General features: G+C 38.4%; 2 protein-coding genes across 2 annotated transcripts in view; one reads left to right on the forward strand and one right to left on the reverse strand.

The window, feature by feature from the left end:
- The window catches only part of hop (tyrosine-protein kinase hopscotch), a 243,615-nt gene extending 242,172 nt beyond the window's left edge, over window positions 1-1,443 (reverse strand). The window contains exon 1 of the mRNA XM_068353566.1: window positions 1,318-1,443. The gene's annotated coding sequence lies outside the window, so the exon portion shown is untranslated. The remainder of the gene's footprint in view (window positions 1-1,317) is intronic.
- Window positions 1,444-4,863: 3,420 nt separating this feature from the next.
- The window catches only part of LOC137623699 (2-hydroxy-3-oxopropionate reductase-like), a 107,959-nt gene continuing 96,265 nt past the window's right edge, over window positions 4,864-16,557 (forward strand). The window contains exon 1 of the mRNA XM_068354524.1: window positions 4,864-4,948. The gene's annotated coding sequence lies outside the window, so the exon portion shown is untranslated. The remainder of the gene's footprint in view (window positions 4,949-16,557) is intronic.

Below are 16,557 nucleotides of genomic sequence, written 5' to 3' on the forward strand. Positions count from 1 at the left end.
GGGTGATTAGATTATTTGCAGGTTTGTATACAGACCTGTCTCACAATTTTAGTTTTATCCAGAAACAACTGCATAACCTTGAATTTTTTTATAAAATTTGTAGATTTACCCAAACCTAACAGCATATCTGTGCACTTATCCATGTATTCTTGAAAGAGAAAGCAAAAATTTACCAAGCAGCATGAGTACAAGTGTACCTAATGATTACAGCCAAAGTCAAAAGTAAGTGCATATCTGACTGACGAGTGGGCGACACTTACTTGCCATCCGCCAATGGTTATAACTACCTCGTAAGATTTAGATGGACACTCCAGCTTCACCGAAGTCATACTCATAACAAAGGACAATGATTTGTATTCATTCGAGGAAAATTATTTTTTCAGGCTTAACTTCTTGTTTCAGGCTGCTTTATACCTTGAAAATGTTTTTTCGAGTTATCACAACTAAATTTGCTCAAAACACTCCGGGAATACCTTTCAATTTCCTATAATACAATTATTAGTTACTTACGCAATTTTAACCAGAATCCTGTGAAAGGATGGGAGTCATTAAGGACAAGGCATTCAGCTTAGGTTAGGTTAGGATAAAAAGGGAAGTGTAGGTTAGGTCGTATACCTGAGTTTGTTTCCTTTGTAAATTACAGCTTTTAAAGTGTAACTTCTTGTATTACAGACGGCTTTACCTGAAACTTGGGCTTCCAGCAGTTATCATAATGAAATTCATTCAAACCACATCAAAATACACCAAGAACATCTTTATTTTTCTCCATGAATTTCATTTATTAGGTATATTCTATTCACCGTGTCCTATGGAGGTCACAAAAGGATTTATGTCCTCACACTGCTGTAGGGACGGACAAAGCTCTTAGTTAAGGTATGGAACTTTAGTTTGTGTCGTCGTTTGATTCATTTCGGAAATGTGTTCGGTATTATTGTACTGTATTACAGGGCAATGTCGAAATCAGAATCTGTAATACAGTAAAAATTTACCGTATTTTCGTGTTTCATAAGTTATTAAACACAAAAAAAAAAACGAGTTTCCTACATCAAAATCATTTATGACACGTGATATTACACTAAGTATTCCTCTCCTCTTCTCCTAAGGGATTATTGGTTGCATATGCATATTTACTATATCATGTATAATTACTTTTCGAGTACATTAAAGTACAGTACATATAGGTTATAGGGTTTGATGAGCCGTACTGCGTGATATCAGTTCTAGTCTCCTGACTAATATTAAACGCTTTTGCATAGAAACAAGGTAATTTATTTACTATACATGGGTAAAATTTGACAAACGGTCTATTGCAGTTACCTATTAAACTGTTTGGAGATAAGGAAAACTTGGTTAAAGACGTCAAAGTGAAAGATGGACACTCAATCCAACAAGTTTCTGTATACTGTGACGTCTGTCAGTCTGACAGACTCGGTGAAGATTCAGAAATCAAAACAAACGTTTCAATCCGTAGTGTTGGCTTTGGCTTCAGTCTCATAATTAACTTCATCATCAAGTTAATAAATTTGTGACAGAATAACATGTTCATAAGCCTGTCTGAAAAAATATTAACCATAAAGTATATATTATTTTACCTCATAAAACAATGTTACAATATAATACTGTATTTACATTTGTTCATTACTTATTTTCAATCATAAAATCAATAATATTCATTATATATCACAATATTCATAGTGAGTAATATAAATCATAATAAAGAACACACATTACTTGTAAATATGCTATCATAAGCTATTCTACATGATTAAATCTTAAAAAAAAAAAAAAAAAAAAAAAAAAAAAAAAAAAAAAAAAACTTTTACATAGATAGTTAGGACGCGTTGACCACAGCCCTCAAGAATTATACTATATATCTTTGAGCCTATCAATTGTTTTCCCTTTACAATATTCCAATTATCGAGATACTACCACTAAAGGGTTATGGGGTCCTTTGACTGGCCACATACTACTACATTGGATCTTTATCTCTGGTTACGGTTCACTTTCCCTTTGCCTACACATACACCGAATAGTCTGGCATATTCTTTACAGTTTATCCTCTCTCCACATACACCTGACAACACTGAGATCACCAAACCATTCTTTTTCTCTTAAGGGGTTAACTACTGCACTGTAATTGTGCAGTGGCTACTTTCCTCTTGATAAGGGTAGAAGAGACTCTTTAGCTACGGTAAGCAGCTCTTCTCGGAGGACACTCCAAAATCATATCAGTGTTCTCTAGTCTTGGGTAGTGCCATAGCCTCTGTGCCATGGTCTTCAACTGTCTTGGGTTAGAGTTCTCATGCTTGAGGGTACACTTGGGCACGCTTTTCTATCTAATTTCTCTTTCAATTGGTTTGTTAAAGTTTTTATGATTTATATAAGAAATATTTATTTCAATGTTGTTGCTATTCTTAAGATATCTTATTTTTCCTTTTTTTTCCTTTCCACACTAAGCTATTTTCCCTGTTGGGGCCCCTGGGCTTAGAGCATCCTGCTTTTCCAACTAGGGTTGTAGCTTAGCAAGTAATAATAATAATAATAATAATAATAATAATAATAATAATAATAATAATAATAACAATAACAATAATAATAATAATAATAATAATAATAATAATAATAATAATAATAATAATAATAATAATAATAATAACTACAATTCGCCAATGCAGGCCATAACAATTGTGGTATTTATTGTACGAAATTCCTCTCTCAGCCATTTTCCCTAATATTTTTGTGTACCGTATCACTTGTTTTCGTGAGAGTTTTCTTATTATAGAATTATTAGTAGTAAGTGTCGCATGCAAATTATTGATTGATTTTCCATTGTGAGTTACAGTCAATAATCGACAGACAGGAACTATGTAACAGCGTGCATATCTTTATTCATGAAACCGAAACATCCTTATGCTTATGTACAGTAAATTCTAATAAAAAAAAAATAGCTTATGTCCTTATTACATGTAACGGTGAGACGCAAAGAACCACATAAAAAACACAAATAAAACCTTTCTTACCAAACATTAAATAGCTTTCTATTTTAAAAGTTTACAATCGCAAAACAATTGCATAGTTACAACAATGTTAGGTAGGTGGTTTGCCAAGGCACCAGCCACCCGTTGAGATACTACCGCTAGAGAGTTATGGGGTCCTTTGACTGGCCAGACAGTAGTACATTGGATCCTTCACTCTGGTTACGGTTCCCTTTCCCCTTGCCTACACATACACCGAATAGTCTGGCCTATTCTTTACATATTCTCCTCTGTCCTCATACACCCGGACAACACTGAGATTACCAAACAATTCTTCTTCACCCAAGGGGTTAACTACTGCACTGTAATTGTTTTAGTAGCCACTTTCCTCTTGGTAAGGGTAGATGAGACTCTTTAGCTATGGTAAACAGATCTTTTAGGAGATGAACGTTCCATAATCAAACCATTGTTCTCTGGTTTTCGGTAGTGCCATAGCCTCTGTACCATGGCCTTCCACTGTCTTGAGTTAGAGTTCTCTTGCTTGAGGGTACACTCAGGCACGTTATTCTATATCATTTCTCTTACTCTTGTTTTGTTAAAATTTGTATCGTTTATATAGGAAATATTTATTTTGGTATTTTTGTTGTTCTTAAAACATCTTATTTTTCCATGTTTCCTTTCCTCACTGGGCTATTTTCCCTGATGGAGCCTCTGGGCTTATAGCCTCCTGCTTTTTCAACTAGGGTTGTAGCTTAGCAAGTAATAATAATGATAATAATAATCACTGTACATGTGAACTGCATTATATGTGCACATTAAAAATCCATAGGTGAATTTCGTATGACCAATTAGGTCTGCCCTAATCTTTTCCCCTTCTACTGTACTTTACTTTAACACTTTTCCCTCCAATCCTAATTCCCCCTTCCCCTCCCTCACCTATCCTATCCCCCTATACTGTAGCTATATTAGCGTTGTTAACAGACCTGAAATAAAGTCAAGAACTAAAATCTAGCAGACATTGTCATGGTGAAACTTTTATTCGTGAAGATTATTTGACTTCTTCACTAGTTTTGTCAGTGACGATATTCAAATTAGTTCTAGAACTAACTTGAAGATTAAGAAAACTGGTATTCGGGCCTTCTATATAACGAACTATTAATATGCATGGTTGACGTTAAGAATAAGTAAGTTTATGTATTTGCAGTTCGTTCCGAATTTATTTTTGGGCGAGGTATACGTGTTGTCAAACAGGGAGATCAGTTGCTATGCAAGGAACTGTTGCCCTCTGATGCTCTTAGAATTTCAGTTGTGTAACCACAGGTAGTCCCAGTACCAGTAGATTTCGAATATTTTTACCTGAATCTCATTTAAATTTTAATTGGCCTTTCAGATTATATATTCATATTTTAGTACCTCATTGTTGTTCTAATGAATACGATATGATTCAACAAGCCATTCTCTTCATAGGGTTATCTTCTCTCTATCTCACGCTTTCTAAACTTTTCATCTCCCTTTTCTCAAATATTTTTATTTATTCTATTATTCTCATACTTTCGACACGAATAAAACATTCATACCTTACTATGATGGCCAACAATCTCTATAGTTCTAATCCTTTTAATTCATCATACACCTCATACAATAAGGTAGGCAAACAGTAACACCTCGATTGTTTCAAGTACTTCGCTATGCACTCAATCATTTCAATCCTGATTTTATGAAATAATCTTCCGAATCCTTTAAAAACGACCATCAACTTCACTTACACGATTTCATTTAGATTACAAATAATTGTACTTAATAAAATCACGATTTCATGTAGACTACAAACAATTATTCAAATAAAATCCCTCTTGGATCTAGTGCTACTCAGCAATCAGGCCAGTCACACGGAAGTGAGAATCAGACACCTGGTACAAAACCAAGAAAGGGTACACAAAGATACTTATCTCCCAACGGAACAGACGTTACTGGTAAGAGTCTACCATGCATGCATTGGTGCCATTCTGACTATTCTAATTATGTTGATTATTAACATGTAGAGAATGTGACATTATAGTTAGTCCGTTTTATCACGTATGGATATCACAAAAAGTTAAGATTATTGAAGAAAAATTATGGATGGAGTATTTATAATATTCGAGTGTAAGTCATTTGTCTTTGGAAAATTAAATTCTAAGAAGAAAGTCTTTTTATAGTTTATATATGACATATCTGTTTTAACGTTGTTACTGTTTTATAATGATTTGCTTTTAATTTGTTCTCATCATTTATTTCTTACCTTATTTCTTTTCCTCACTAGGCTATTTTTCCCAGTTGGAGCCCTTGGGCTTATAGCATCTGGCTTTTCCAACTAGGGTTGTAGCTTGGCTATTATTAATAATAATAATAATAATAATAATAATAATAATAATAATAATAATAATAATAATAATAATAATAATAAACGCTAAATTCTATGCACAGATGAAATGTGTAATAATTAGGTGAATGTTGAGTGAACAATGATATGATCAATGATATTCTTCTATAATTACCCTTTGGTTTCCATAAAATCATCCATATTATATCGCGAGTGTTCTAGAGTTTTGCGTAATTCGTGAAATATTCATACTTGATAAATATTCTCACATTTATCCTTGCCTTACTGAAAATTTAATTAACAAAAGAATATTTGGAGATGAATCCACAAGTTAAGAATATTCTCTAGACGAGTCCAAAATATAATGTACTTCAAGTAAGAGTTATCACATTGAAAACTGATGTCTCGAAACATTGTTCGAAAATAATAGTCACTTAACTTCTCTTTAACTTATAATTTGACTTTAACTTAACTTATAATTAACTTATATTGTATTTCGTCACTAAAAAAATGTCATATATTTTCTAGTTATAAAACAAGATCAACTGTAATGATTGTAATTTTGATGAATGGTGCGAGAGCTGTCAGGAGTTCGTTGGGCTCTATTCGTAGAAAACAAAATACGATCGTTATTTGCGTAGTACCTACACCTAAACCATTTAAAATTTAAACCATTGAGAAAGAGCCTTAAAACATCACACCTTTCGCAAAACATCGAACTTTCTATAGGGGAAAACAATAAAATATATAGGTAGTAGGCTGGCCAGGGCACCAGCCACCCGTTGAGATACTACCGCTAGTGAGTTATGGGATCCTTTGACTGGCCAGACAGTACTACATTGGATCCTTCTCACTGGTTACGGTTCACTTATCCTTTTCCTACACACATCGAATAGTCTGGCTTATTCTTTACATATTCTCCTTTGTCCTCATACACCTGACAACACTGAGATTACCAAACAATTCTTCTTCACCCAAGGGGTTACTACACTGTCAGTCTGTCACTGTTCAGTAGCCACTTTCCTCTTGGTAAGGGTAGAAGAGACTCTTTAGCTATGGTAAGCAGCTCTTCTAGGAGGACTCTCCAAAATCAAACCATTGTTCTCTAGTCTTGGGTAGTGCCATAGCCTCTGTACCATGGTCTTCCGCTGTCTTGGATTAGAGTTCTCTTGCTTGAGAATACACTATTCTACCTTGTTTCTCTTTCTCTTGTTTTCTTAGTTTTTATAGTTTATATAGGAGATATCTATTTTAATGTTATTGTTCTGAAAATAATTTATTTTTCCTAGTTTCCTTTCCTCACTGGGGTATTTTTCCCCGTTGAGGCCCCTGGGCTTATAGCATCCTGCTTTTCCAATTAGGGTTGTAGCTTAGCAATTAACAATAATAATAATAATAATAATAATAATAATAATAATAATAATAATTAAGTTATCTATTTTATCCATCACATAACTCTCTTCCCCAACGACTTGAAGGAGAATATAAATAGAAATGGTTAATTTTATTTTCAACCTAATTGTTGCTATACAGAAATGGAGAAATAAACGGGAAGTTTTATTATTCTTTTTTTATCTTCATTATGAAGGACTTTTTATTTTTTACGGGGGTGGGAGCAAAGTTATCAGCAATGTGAACAGTGACATAAGGCGACGAGTCTCTTTCACAGGCTTTATCTGTTTCCTTCCGTTATTGTTATTAATTGCTAAGCTACAACCCTAGTTGGAAAAGCAGAATGCTATAAGCCCAAGGGCTCCAACAGGGAAAATAGCCCAGTGAGGAAAGGAAACGAGGAAAAATGAAATATTTTATGAACAGTAACATTAAAATAAACATCTACATAAACTTAAAAAAAAAATAACAAAACAAGAGGAAGAGAAATAAGATTGAGCAGTGTGCCCGAGTGTACCCTCAAGCAAGAGAACTCTAACCCAAGACAGTAGAAGACCATGGTACAGAGTCTATGACACTACACAAGAATAGAGAATAATGGTTTGATTTTGGAGTGTCATTCTCCTAGAAGAGCTGCTTGCCATGGCTAAAGAGTCCCTTCTACCCTTACCAAGAGGAAAGAGGCCACTGAACAATTACAGTACAGTAACCCCTTGAGCGAAGAAGAATTGTTCACCTTTGGTCTTATGAAAACAATGTCTATTGAGCTATTTCATTTTCTCAAACTTTCTATATAGTAGAATAGCACATCTAATATTAGCCAGGTTTGGCGATGAAATGTTGTAATAAATACTTGCAGATGAATTAGAATGATGGTGGCAGTGTTGATTCTGTTACGTATATATTTGATGTTGTCATCCAATTGGGCGCTTACCATAAATATTGCATTTAAATTAAATTTCTTATTTTTGGTCCAATTGCAATTATTTATTGACCATTTTAAAAGGATCGTTATATACAACAAAAATGCAGTCTACATATGTTTTTGTAAAATTATTTTTTTTTAAATGAAAAGCTTTAAATGTATTTTACATGATTTTTAAATTTAATCAATATAAATTATGAAATCAGTTTTCAATAATAAACAAAACAATTATTCCTCTTCTAATAAAGCTTCATTTTTGTTTCCTATCAGAAGCTGAAATGTGTATTGAAGGAAATTCTGATAAAAGGAAAACGGAAGATTTGGGTGATCCAAGTGTCCACTCATCAGAAAAGAAGAAGAGGCGTACAATAGGTCTAAATGTTAATCTATGTTTACTATCATAGTCTCAAACAAAAGAAACCTTCGTTGAAAATTAAAAATGTGTTGAAATACTTGTTGGTAATATAAGATTCGAAGTGACTGTGATTATGACAAATATATGCATGTTCTCAATCTGAAGGACAAATGGGCAAATCTGTCAAAGACTTACTCAAGAGCAATAAAAATATACCATCAAAGAAATGCTAGAAAAAAATCCATCAAAAACAGAAAAATAATAAAAGATAAAGTAAAGGAAGAGGATGGTAGCAGTATTGCCTCAGAGAGTTTGAACAAAGGCCCTACAACAAGATTCATGCTTCACCCAGAACTTAAAAACACGGCTTGTCACTTTTGCAACAAACCTAAAACTAGAAAACATCCAATACATTCAGTTTCTACCTCATTAGCAAGTAGAGAGTTGTATGATCCCGTGAACCAGGTTACTTAAGCAGAGTGGAAACTTAAATAAAATGGATGTATGGACCCAAGAGACTACCATGCCTATGATGTCGCATATCACAAAGAATGCTTCAGCAAAAATGACGGCAATGCAATTAGGAGAAAAAGAAAAAAAAAAAAAACAGCTGAGGATTTGCCAAGAATTGGAGAATATAGTAATCGGGTAGAATTACCTGTCAGGGAAAGTTGTCACAATGCCGTACGCAGAAAATGTTAACGGGGAATTTGTCACCCCAAATGGGTAAAAGAGACTGATATGATTTCCAGAAATTCCTTACAGGCACTCATTGTAAATGAGTTGTTTTATCTGGGCTTACTGTTTACGACTTCGAGTCCAGGAAAAAAAGGCCACAACAGATCATACTGAAGTCAGCCAGTGATGTTTTGATTTTCCATTCAGAAGAAACTTGCAACCTCAATAATAATCTTAATATTATGTAACAAGTTGCCAAAATATTGCGGTAAACGATCATGGCGAATGAGAAATGGATTTTCTCAGGTTCAATTGCTAAAAAAAAAAAATGAAAAAAAAAAATAAAAAAAACTTTCGTCTTTTATAAGGTGGTTGATAACTGGGGAGAAAAAATGTTTGAGACCAGGTGTTAGAAACGACCATTTACAACAAAAAACAGACTTTTGCACAAACTTTAATGGATGAAGGTCAATCAGAAAGGCAAAATGCATATTCATGAATTTCCCCTTCAATATAAAGGAATGGAAATCCCTTTTCACTCTATGGTCCAGAGCTTATCAAAATTGCTACAAAAGCGATTTTGAAAAAAAAAAAAAAGCATTGATCGAGTAAATGATTTACAAAAAAGAGAGACTCATATCAGAGTTCTATTTGAAATTTATAAGATCTTGTTAGGAAAAATAAATTGAATTTGTACTGAACTACAAGGAAGAGGCTAAAAAATCACAGAGAATGGTAACATCAAACAACTATGTGCTGATAGTTCCCTTTTTGCTCGTTTGCTAATTATGACTAGATCTCAGCGTCAAGTAGATTTAAAAGAGTTATTGGGAAAAAATTAGTTCTCTAATGTTCCGCGATCACTGTTTCATGGTAATGGAACCATGAATCTATGTAGAAAAAAAAGTAAGCTCATTGAGCTGCTGATGCCACATGTAGAGAAAAAAGGAGAATTAGAAAATATACATTATACCGAAGTACTAACGGAACATTCACCAGAAAAAAAAAATCTGTAGAAAATGTTGGTATAGGACGGCATAACGTCAATCGCTAAAAGAGTCAAAAGACGTAACTTGCAAAGATCTGGCAGAAGCATCTGCAAGCAAGTACTCTATCTGCTGAGTCATCAACAGCCATTGCCTAGCCCTTCTTGGTCCTAGCTTGGGTGCTGACCATATGGTCAGTCTCAAGGGCATTGTCCTGCTTGATAGGACAATGTCACTGTCCCTTGCCTCTGCCATTCATGTCCGGCCTTTAAACCTTGAAACGCTGACAAATGGAATAAAAATGGTGTTGACATGATTTGGAGAAATGAAGCATTAGTTCAGTAAATATATTGCAACAATATACAGCACGGTATAAATGATTGGAGTAATTGTGGTGAATAGTTTTATATGAAACATGATTAAAAACTTTCACTGATCATATAGAGAAATTTAAACAATGCTTTCACTTTAAGGGCTGTTTATTTGGTCCTGTACAGCAGGGGAATCCTACTCTCTACAGGACCTACACGGTTGTCCTATGATGTTCATTTGGGACCATTTAACATTTCACCATTATCGAAACACACAGAATAAGAAAGTCTCCAGTTTCCTCCTGAAAGCTTTAATAGCTTCAATTATTCAGATGTCTAGTGGGAGCTTATTGCATAGTCTTGGGGTCGCACATTTAAAGCCTCTAGAGCCTATGGTAGACATATATCTAGAATATAATGTTTTATAGTTCATAGCTAACTAAAATACTCATCTTCTCAGAATTACAGCTGAACTAAGACTCATTGTCATGTAGAGACAGCTGAAACTGGTATCATAACTGATCTCGTAGAATGTAAAACCATAGAGAACTATGGTATCACATTATCTCAGCCACAGATCAATATCGAAAGTACTGAAACCACCTTGAACCAACACATATATTACGCAAGATTTATAAGATAGGCAAAATGTACGCTGTTCTAATCACTGTCATTTTTATATAAAGACACATATCTGGATCGTTCGTCCTGCCAATTTCTTAACTTCATTACTGACTAGTTTCTTCAAGATTTATTCCTCATCTTACAAAGCTCATAACATTCACATTATACGGAGACACATGAGCCGATGTCAAACGTAATAGTAAGAGACGTAAAGAAAGCACTGAAAGGCATGAAAAGAGGTAAAGCAGCAGGAGAAGATAGGCTAGAAATTTATTCAATAATAGATGGAGGAGATTTCATAGTAATAAAACTAGCTACTCTACACCAAATGTTTGAAAGAATGTTCTGTACCTACAGCTTTGAAAAACTTTATCATTATGTTAATTCATAAAAAGGGAGACACAAAAGACCCGAGAAATTACTGCCCAATAAGTTTCCTCTCAGTAATATAAATGATGTTTGTAAAGATCATATTAGGTCGAATAGAAAGACAGCTAGACATTGATTAACCGAGAGACCAGGCAAGCTTTAGAAGTGGGTATTCAACAACTGACCATATCCATGTAATTAACCAACTAATGGAAAAATCAACTGAGTATGATAAATCACTATGTATGGCATTTATAGACTATAAGAAAGCTTTTAATTCTTTTAAAACCTCATCAATAATGAAAGCACTACGAAAACAAGGAATAGAATAATATTATGTTAGAACACTTGAAAAATATATATATATATATATTTATATATATATATATATATATATATATATATATATATATATATATATATATATATATATATATATATATATATATATATATACAGGAAGTACTACAATTCTAAAACTACAAAAAAATAGTGTGAAAATTCCGATTGAGAAAGGAGATAGACAGGGAGACTACTTCTCTCCTAAATTATATTACAGTCTACAGTTCTTCATAGTATTCATCTTTCCTTTCTTCAGGAGAATCATTTGTTAGTACATAGCAAATTATAATACTCATATTGCATTGCATTGCTTTGATTCAAACTTTGCAAGAAACAATCTACTACTTACAGCTTTCCACTCAGTTAATACCTTTCTGCTCTTGGTGTCATCATCATTCCTACCCCTTCTCTTCCAACTCCTTCTGTCCTCCCTGAAAAAAAAAAAAAAATATGTATATTTCTTTGGTCTAAGGTTTCCTTACCAATCACCTTACAACGTGTTTTACTTGGGGGTAAAGATATCCAAACTAAATGTCATAAATTAATTCTCCACTTGCTGTAACTTCCCAATCGGATTCATGTACTAATATTCCAATGATAAATTTGCAATTTTTCTTTAGTATTTATAAGCCAAGAGATTCTTAGCACCCCGCTATGCCCAGGACTGGGGCCATTCTGCCATCTTCTCTTTCCATTGACTGACTAAACCCATAGACTTGGTCACTCAATGGCTAGAATTATTAAAAGGATTGCCAGTTCCTTGTGATGCAGAGTACCTATCTAGCTATGAAAAGTGAACCCTGCCAGTCTATACTAATTCCAGTAAGATCATCTGCAAGGCATCAAGAGTAGAAGCCGAAGAGACAGTTTGTCTATCACCTTATACCCAATCCTCCACTCTGCTGCCAGTGACTTCATCGAGATTTTTTTTTTAGGGGGTTCTCCTCCATACTATAAGTTCTCTTTATTCCACCAGGTTGCTCATCTGCTTATTGATTGCTAATACATACCACATAGCACTAAATATATATATATATATATATATATATATATATATATATATATATATATATATATATATATATTTTTTTTTTTTTGGGGGGCTCAAGCCATGACGTCCTGATGGAAGGTTCCTTTTTGGTAGCTTCCTTGGGTATATTGACTACTAGGATATTCCCAGAGAATTAAACCACAGGTTATCACAGAATTCTTACTTCTGGAGCGAGTATCCTAAAGGTTTCCCTTTAATACATCGTATATCAACAGGGGGGTCCGTATCTGTTGAAGAGTCAGCATCTTGAACTTGTTGTTCGCTATGAACTTGTTGAGGGGGGATAAGTCTAGAATGACTCTGAGTTTGTCGGAGTCCTTCTTGGGGACGCAAAACAGTCTCCCTTGGAACCTGGTTGACTTTACCCTCCTTATCACCTTATTGTTCAAGAGTTCTAGGACATATTCTTCCAGGAGGGGGGTTGACTGTTGGAAGAATTGCTGGAAGGATGGGGGTGGTTGAGTCCATCTCCAGCCTAGACCTTTCTTGACGATGCTGTGTGCCCAGGGATCGAAGGTCCAACGATCCTGGAATTGGCGGAGTCTTCCTCCCACCGGAAGCACTTCATTGCTTCTGGCTTCCCGAGGGTTTGCTACCTCGGCCGCTAGCTCCCCTTCCTCCTCTGCCTCTGGAGGGACGGCGAGATGCATCTCTGCCTGCACCTCAGTTTGAGCCTCTACCTTTGGGACGAAAGGTAGTTGAGGGCCGTCGTCCTGAGAGGATTTCCTTTTCTTAGACATGCCCCATTTATGGAGAAGGTTCCTGTTCTCCGTGGCGGCTTTGTCAGTGATCTCTTTCACTAGGGAGGAGGGAAAGAGATGTTTTCCCTAGATGTTGGAGGAGATCAGCCTCCGGGGTTCGTGTCGTACTGTCGCATTAGAAAACACGAATTCACGACAGGCTCTACGAGCCTTCGTGAAGCTGTACAGATCCTTTACTACCGTTGCCAGATGTGTCTTGGCAAGGACCATGTAGTAGTCAGGGACCCTAGTGTCACCGGCCATGACTTCGAGCTGTACTTGGAGGGACATAGATGCGGCGAGCCTTTCCTTCGTATCATGTTCCCGACGAAGGAGATGATCGTTAAGTTTCGGGAGGTCCTCGTTAAACTGACGACCAGCGACGTCAGGCTCTAGTTTCCCCACCACGAAGGTTGACTGGACGTCTTTCCAGTGTCTAACATCAGGGGGAGTGGTCAGGGAGAAGGGCCTGCACTCCTCCAGTACAGGGCAAGGTTTCCCTTCTTCCACTGCCTTATGTACCGCAGTGAAGGCCTTTTCTAGAAAGGGGAAGGTCGCATCGTCTAGTGCAACGTAGGTCGGGTGCTTTTTGCTAAGCGCCGGCAGTTTCGAGCAGGTGAAACCCCTACTTTTCACCGTGTTGGCTAACATAGCCTGGGCCTTCGGGAGATCGAACACGATAACCTCCTTTGGTTCGGTCTCTTCTTTAGAGGCGGGTTCGGACCTGAGTCGGACGTAACAGTCCGGGTAAGCCTCAAAGTTCGGGAAGAATTCCACTTCTTCCAGCGCGATCGAGCCGACCTTCTTGCTGATAAAGATCTTGCCCGTGGTGATCGGCATGTGTTCGGCATACCTCCATGGGTTAGTATCCGAGCATGCAGGGAGGTCCTTAACCGAAATCCTTTTCGGTTGCTTCGAACTTCCGAGGTTGGACCTGATTAACTCATGCGTCTCGCGAAGTTTCTTATCCATGAGAGCTTCAAGCATCTTGAAGATCTCCTGAGTGTTGGATGGGGTAGGATCCGGGGTAGCGGATGTAGAAGGGAGTGATACATTCGTCGGTGTAGGAGTTGGTGCAGGGGTGGAAGCTGGAGCGACCTCATGCTCCGACTCAGGGTATTCCACCTGATCTTCCTCATAGTCGAGCTCGTCGCCCATGAGGTTCCTCTCCGTGGTCTCCGACACTTCCGTCATACGTTCCACGTTGTCGGAGTCTAAACGGCACTCATGCATGGACTGAGCCATGACCACATCCGGTTCCACCACTATCTGGACGGTGGGAATCTGATCACTAGGGACCACTGAGTCTTTTGATGCCTTCGGGAATAGCAAGGCCCTCAAATCTTCGGTGGAAGCCACGCACCCACTTGCGTAGCTTCTCTCGAGCAGTGTCCCTTACCTCCACTGAAGGAGGATCGTCGAACGCTTCGACCAGACGACTCTTGCAGACTGTACAGTGCTGCGGGTCCCAGAATTTCAGGTCACCTTTCTTATTGGCGCAGGGGCGTGGGTCCGACACGCCGTGTGCCCGTAGAAGTGCGGGCGCTTCACTCCACAGAAATTGTGGTCACACTTGATGTACTCCTCCTGTAAAAGAAAGAGATTATGAGTATACGGAAGTCATAAGAGTGACTTACATTACTCTAAAGTTAAATTTTAAGTAGTTAAACTTTCACTTAACATTAAATAATTTATAATATTGTAATGTTAAAGAGTGGAGCGGGAAAGGAAGTAGATAGACACATACTTGTGCATCCCGCCCAGCTGGTTACCGTAACCTTATCAATAGGCAATTTCGTTTGTGACCGAGGACACAAAAGCGAAAATCTTCATGGACCGCCATAGAAGGCAGAAGATAATTCTAGCAGATATTGCCTGCGAGGTATATCAAGGACTGAGACCACTCAGACCTTTAGAGTAAAGGGGGTAGCAGAAGACCCCATATAGGTTCGGGTTCCGGCAACCAGCTGCGCTAAGACACACACAGTATGCTGGAAACTTGTAATATGCAAGAAGACAGCACGGCCACTAATAGAACGGTAAGACAATACCTATCCATCGGAGTAGCCAAGCTATCTGGTTGCGGTGTAGGGCTATCAGCATGTAGTCGATAGCTGGTAGAAGGGGTGCAAGTCCCTTGGTGCTTCCGGAGGCCGCTCCAGCAGGGTTTATGGCATTAAGGTAGACACATAAAGAATTCAGGTATAATGCCAGCTTGGCGGCCGCCGGCACAGCGGCGGCACACCGGCGGGAGGCGGCGGCTCCGGCTTGGTGACCAGTTCATAAGAAGGCAGAATTGGATAGTATACCCAGACCGCCGGCAATCACTGCCGGCACGCCGGAGGCCGGCCCGAAGGGCGGACAACCGAAACTAGGTAATGGAAGGGTGGGCCATCGGCTGTACGCCGACGGAAGGCGACAGCCCTCCGGCACACGGAAGGCTGTCGACTTAGGGGAGGGAGGGTATCTCAGGAATGAGTCACCAAGAGAAGGGTGGTATCGCCGGCAGTAGAGGCGGCAAGGGACCGGCACCAGGATAGGTAGAGAGACAGAAGGAGGGATTGGAGGGGTAAGATCACATACCCCTCTGGCATCCCACCTGAGTGAGTGTACCCATGATAGGAGTGGGTCCTATCACCCAGTGGCAGGGGGGCCGGCAGTCGGCCGGGTGCCAGGGTAACCCAAGGGAGGGTTAGGGTACACCCAAGAGGGGGGAACCCCTGTGGACAATCGCTTCCAGTGGCTAACCCCATAGGACGCTATGAAGGGTATATGTACCAGAGCGGCCTGCTCAACATGAGTTCAAGATAGCCCTATCGCTCCACCCGAAGGGGGAGTTGTAGGACTAGGGACAGATGTGTATAGGCTAGACTATGCCAAGGGATAGGTGGGGAGGGAGAAGAAGAGGGGTCTTCCATAGGGGAGGCTCTGTACAAAAACGGCCACCAAGGAAGGGAGGACGCTCCCTAGCCTAGGGTAGGTAACCTGAATGAGAGCGGTGCACGGGTACCGCCTCAAACTAAAAACAGTACAGAACTAGCCCCCCCCCCCCCCGAGGCCTAACCTAGATAAGGAGTGTTAAACCCCAAGCTAGGTAGGCTGAAAGACACATCGCAAGTTGCATGGAAGGTTAAGTAACCTAACCGAAGCAACTGAGGAAGGACAGGCCGTTCCTCTTTCTCGGACACAACCCTAAGGGGGGATCATTCCCTTAGGGAGGACAGAGAAGCGATAAATACTCTGATACGGACATGATCCCCCTATATAGCAGGGGGAGCATGGCCACACAGAGGGAATGCCCGAAGGCAGGGGATGAAGGGAGCATACAGGGGTCCTACATTTAGGTTAGGTTAGAAAGGCACACAATCAAACCGATCCCCTATATGGTCCCTGAAGGCGAAAAACATTTGCATCACAGTAAACAGTATGATAAATAATGCCACTATC

The sequence above is a fragment of the Palaemon carinicauda genome, chromosome 30, assembly GCF_036898095.1.
Source record: "Palaemon carinicauda isolate YSFRI2023 chromosome 30, ASM3689809v2, whole genome shotgun sequence".
NCBI classification, from domain to species: domain Eukaryota; kingdom Metazoa; phylum Arthropoda; class Malacostraca; order Decapoda; family Palaemonidae; genus Palaemon; species Palaemon carinicauda.